Raw genomic sequence first — 5,955 nt, 5'->3', positions numbered from 1 at the left:
AGCGCAGGAGCGTCGCGGACGTCACGCATTAGGGTGAAGCCGGGTGGAACGTTCGTCTGCGATAGGCGTAAAGCGAAGTGGACCGCTAGACAGCCTCCGGGCGGCAGCCTTGACTGTCAGCGCGAACTGAGCAAGAACCTAGCGGGACCGTCCGGGACAGAGCAAGGGACAGGTATTGCCTCGAAAGGCGTCAGCCTGGAGAGCAAGGCTTGTTCACCCTAGTCTGAGAACGGTGACGCTTCCCTAAGCCCACAAGGCCGAACTCTCTGCGGGTCTAAGGCGCTGCAAGCGACCCCGAGGCAACGCGTCGGCAAGCAAGCAGAGGCGGCCACTACGAGCGTCCCGAGACCCAGGATCCAGAGGAGGACGAGTCAACGCGTCGAGGAGCCAGAAAGAGGAGCGCCAGCAGCCGGCGGAACCAGAGCCAAGAGATACCGAAGCCAGCCCAGCCACACACCCGCTGTACTAATACCACGAGAATAAATCCCACTGTTACCATTTGAACACTTTGTTTTCTCACTGATCTACGGGCAATCACGTCATATAAATTTGGTGGGACGAACGCACAATCTTCTGAGCTAGCCGCACGAATCTCGTAGCGAGCAGACACACAAAAATCAGTTCGTTACACTGCTCTCCCCTGATTTCCCCTGTCAATCAGGCCGAGTAGGACACGATTCTTCGTGATTTCGGCGAAAGAGACCGATGGCTGGATCTTTGATCTCTTCGCCGATGGCCCGGGTAGTTCGAGGGATCGCTGCCTTTTCGCCTGAGTCGCCTCTTGAGTGGGCTTTTCCTGCCCGTCGTTTGGGAGCACCTTCCTTGCCCACTCTACCTTCTTTAGCCATTCAGGCGAAGGCGTGGCAACGGTGCTCCTGGTGTGTGAGCGCAGAGTCTGGGCGGCAGTCCGCCTTTCTGCGTATGTATATTTTGCACCAGCGGGTGGCCCGAGCGCCTTGGCAGTGCCTACCGTTGCTTTCGGCGCAGATGAGCACGTAGCGGAGGCGTTTGCGGTTGGCTTTCTGCCACCCATCATCCCCAGTTTGGGATGCGGCCCTTTCTGGGCCGTGCTGGTATGGAAGGTGGAACCAGTGTTCGTCTTATCCATGGGTTTTTTAAGAGTACCCGTCTCTGTGTTTTGTGTTGTGTTGTTTGTTTTCTTGATATGTTCCATAATTTGGTCCCACGAGTTGCGGAGAAGGGGAAAAGTCCGCCCGGGCAGAGATCCACGATGCCCGGGTAAGGCGATAGTTAGAACAGGGGGTCGCCATGTCCCTGAGCACACCGTTTGAGACTGGGCTAGTTTTGATCCGGGCCCCCAGCCAGGCTGACTCTTGGCACGGTCCGTATTACACCGTAGTCCGGCCCGGAGTGAGATGTTGTTGGGGAGGGGAGTTGGGTATGTGTTGTGTTGGGAGTGGGTTTGTGAAAAGCAACTATTTACTATAGATGCGGCTGAACAACTCGCATCGTCGGTATTGCTTCGTTGCAAAATACCCGCTGGCTGTCCGGGACTGTTTATTTACTGGGGTTTCCGTCCACGATACCGTGTTTGACTTATCCCACCAGCTTATATATTATATTTGGAACCATCTCACAAGTTCCTCAGCCGAGGATGCCTTAAATATTTTTATCGTACCAATAGCCGGCTCAAATACCTCCTTATACCTCTGGCAAAGATCTGTCATTTGAGTCCCCTGCCTTTCAGTGACGTTTTCGATTTGCTGAATTTCAAAATTGAATGTTTTCAACAAATCCAGGCCGAACAGATTATTTGAGTTCTCCACATTAGCCACAATTTGTTGCCACACTTTGCTACAGTGTGTACCCAGTACAGGAAATTGTTGTCGGCCAAATGCGTGCAAGATTCGATCGCACTTCTGCAGTCTCGGGGTGTTTAGCTTTTTGTATGTATTGACATTCAATACTGACACCGTTGCACCAGAATCCATTTGGAAGAATACGATTGTATTGAAGAGCTCCACTTTAATCACAGTTTTGTTTCCTTGAAACTTGACCAAGCTAGAAAGGTTTAAATTGTTTGAATTGACTCTGCGTTTTTCAGCGTGTGTTAAGCTGATCAGCATGTCTTCCACCCGGAAGATTTAATAAAGGCACTTATAGTATGCTTTTGAGATTAATCTCCGATATTTCGGTAAGATCGTCGATGAAGGGGCTTCCTAAGTGTTTCAGTCTGAGTCTGCATAGGGCTGGGCAGAAGCAGAGAAGGTGTTCTACCGTTTCCACTTCTTCCTCATCCCTACAGCTTCTGCAGAAATCATTTTGCGGGGCTTTTAGCCTGCCGGCATGCGCGCCAACAAGCCAGTGGCCTGTAAGAGCTCGGATCAACATGCCACACTCTGTGCGGCTGAGCTTGAGTAACTCCGAGGTTTTCTTGTTGTCTATCACAGGCCATGTCTGGTGAGAGATGCGACACTGTGGTGCGTTTTGCCAATGGGTGTTGGCTAGTGTGTTGAAGTGGTTTTTTATGTTTAGCTTGCAAGTAGCCATGGGCATACCGACATTTTCCTCTCCTGGTAGGAGAGGCTTGGTGGTGCCCTGCCTGGCTAATTCGTCCGCTATGCAGTTGCCTACGATGTCCCGGTGACCCGGAACCCATATTAGGCTGATAGTAAACTGATTTGCCATCTCGTGGAGAGATCTGCGACAGTCTGCTATTGTATGAGAGTTGGTGTTTGTCGAGTAGATCGACTTAATAGCCGCTTGGCTGTTACTATATATGTTTAGATGTCCTCTCAGGAGGCTAAGGTTCCCTAAACAGGTTAGTGCTTCTTTTATAGCGTGGACCTCCGCCTGAAAGACGCTACAGTGGTTCGGGAGCCTGAATGACTTCCTGATATCTAATTGTTCGGAGTATACACCTCCGCCGACTTGTCCTTCTAATTTGGAGCCATCTGTATAGAAACAGATTGCATCCGTCGTGCCCGGTCGGCCCTGTTCCCATTCCTCTCTATCAGCAATCAGGGCCTCAAAGGGTGTGTGACTATATTCAATAGATCTGCATAGATCCGTGATTTTCGGAATCGATTTATCATGCTGGAGGATTCTAGCATGGCCATGTAATTGGGCTTTCCACTGCCCTGTGTCCCTCAGTCGAATAGCTGCCGATTTGGCCCTTTCCATGCCTGCTAAGTCCAGGCTAGGGAGGTTCAAGATCGCATTCAGCGCTTCATTCGGGGTGGTTCGAAGGGCTCCACTAATACACAGAGCCGCCATTCGCTGTACTTTGTTTAGAGGAGTCAGTATGCATTGTTTGTGTAAGGCGGTCCACCACAGAGCCACTCCGTACAGTCGGATTGGTTTGACTACCGCTGTGTATATCCAGTTAACTATTCTTGGGGACATGCCCCATCTTAGCCCGATTGCTTTTTTACAGGAGTAAAGTGCAATGGTCGCTTTTTTGGTTCTCTCTTGTTTGTTTAAGCCCCATTTGAGGCGTTTATCTAGTACTAACCCCAAGTATCTGGCGTGATCACTAAAGGAGAGATTACAATTGTTTAAAATGGGTGGGTTAAGTTGTGGAATTTTGTACCTATTTGTAAATAGAACAAGTTCTGTTTTCGAGGGATTTACCCCGAGTCCGTTCGCTATCGTCCATTCCGATAGTATTTTAAGTCTAGCGGTCATAAGATCGCAAAGTGTTTGTGGATATTTTCCATTAAAGATGATGGCGAAGTCGTCTGCGTATGCCACGACCTTACAACCTCCTCCCTCCAGAATCCGCAGTAGTTTATTTACTGCGATATTCCACAAGAGGCGTGATAGTACACCTCCTTTCGGGGTGCCTCTGTTCACTAGTCTAGTCTGGGTTGAGGTCCCTAGTGTTGCTGTGACCATTCTGCTTATCAGCAATTTATAGATTAGCCTCACCATTGGCGGCTCAACCCCTAGTTCTGTGAGAGATTCTGTTACAGCGGTGGGAAGCACGTTATTGAAGGCTCCCTCTACATCCAGGAAGGCGATCAGTGTGTATTCCTTGATGTTGAGTGATTTCTCGATGCTGTTTACCACCAAGTGTAGCGCCGATTCGGTTGACTTACCTTTGGTGTAAGCGTGTTGTGCTTCTGATATTTGTGTTGAGTCTACGGTGGCCCTTATGTGTAGGCTTATCATTCTTTCAAAGCTCTTAAGCAGGAATGATGTTAGGCTTATTGGCCTAAAATCGTTTGCTGTGGTGTGAGTGGCCTTCCCTGCCTTGGGAATGAAAACCACCTTTGTTTCTTGCCATGCTGTTGGTAGTTCTCCTACCGCCAGGATGGATTGGAAGATTTTTTTCAACCAGTTTATGGCTATTTGTCCTGCTTGCTGGATGTGAGCCGGTGTTATCCCGTCTGGTCCCGGCGATTTGTATGGTTTGAAACTATGAATGGACCATTTCATGTTGCGTTCTGATAGTAGTGGATCTATTTCGATTCCCTCTCCTGTTCCTCTTTCAGGTGGATGACCTGCTTGTTGGCTCCCCGGGAAGCGAGCGTCTAGGAGCAGGTCCAAGGACTCTTTACTGGAGTCTGACCATGATCCATCTGCTTTTTGAAGATAGCCCAAAGGCGCGGCTGTCTTAGAAAGTATTTTCCTGAGCCTAGCGGCATCAGTTGTTTTTTCTATGTCAGAGCAGAAGGTCTGCCATGCCGTTCGTTTTGCTCTTCTAATGGCCTTTTTGTAAGAGGCTAGTTCAAACTTGTAGTTCAGCCAATTGGTGTCCTCGTTTCCCGCTTTTGCTCTGTTAAACAGGCATCTGCAGTTGGTTCTGAGGATAGATAGTTGTTGGGTCCACCAGGGGGGTTTTTTCCTTCCTCTTGGTTTCTCTGTGGGGCATGCCACTTTGAAGGCAGTGTTGCATGCCTCTGTGAACTTGTATACTGTTTCGTCCAGCTCATGTGGGTTTGTGATGCTTTCTGACGGTTCCATGGGGAGGATATTTGTCAGAACTTCTTTGTACCTGTGCCAGTCTGCTCGTCTGGGGTTGGCGAAGCTGACCGGCAAGGGCGAATCAAGGGACAATACGGTTTCTATGAATCTATGGTCCGAGAAGGAGTGCTCGTCAGGGACTGCCCAGTTTTTGACTGCGCCTACGAGTGAATCTGATACCAAGGTTAGATCTATGATCGTTTGGCAAGCTTTAGTTATGAAAGTAGGGGCATTGCCCCTATTGCATAAAAATAGGTTCGAATTTAGAATAAAATCAAAAAGAGACTCACCTCTGTCGTTGTTGTTAGGGCAACCCCACTGGGTGTGATGGGCGTTGGCGTCACAGCCTATTACCAATCCGTACTTGAGCTTTTCGCATTCCTCTGCTAGTCCTCTGACCAGCGCATCTGGGGGGTTTTCCTTCTCAAAGGCCAAATAGGCCGATAGAACCCTTATAGAGCCACTCTGCAGCTCCAGGCTTACTGCGGTGTTGTCTCCGTTGCTGTAATTGCGAAGTAGAAATATACTAAGATGCCTTTTGGCTAATATGCAGGTTCGAATTTTACCTTCTTTGGGGTCAAGCATAAGCTTGTATTCCTTTGTTCCTAGTCCAGCAACCTTGCCTCCTACCACCCAAGGTTCCTGTACGAGGACTAGGTCGGCTCCGCCTTCTGTCAGGCGAAGCAGAAGTGCAGCAGATGCTGCTTTACTGTGGTGAAGGTTTATTTGTAGAAGTCTTAGTGACATCTACAGCTTCAACCTCCACCACATTGACGTCGGCCTCCTCTGTGTCGCTGAGGTCCACGTCCTCGATTGCCGGTCCGAGCGCACGCATCTCTCTGCTCAGGGAAGAATCGGTAGAGTAGCCGTCCTCCGGCCCACCAGGTGCCTCCAACTCCTCAGCAAGCACCTGCTCGGCTGGGTTGCCGGCAGAGCTGCTAGCGGCGTTGGAGTCGCCCTTATGCACTTTGATGGGTATCGCACTGAACCCGAAGTTCAGCATTCCTCGAGCAGTCTCGATCGGAG

This window comes from Drosophila suzukii, unplaced genomic scaffold (assembly GCF_043229965.1).
Source record: "Drosophila suzukii unplaced genomic scaffold, CBGP_Dsuzu_IsoJpt1.0 scf_11, whole genome shotgun sequence".
NCBI lineage: Eukaryota > Metazoa > Arthropoda > Insecta > Diptera > Drosophilidae > Drosophila > Drosophila suzukii.
The sequence above is the reverse complement of the archived record's forward strand: the minus strand, read 5'-3'. Positions refer to the sequence as shown.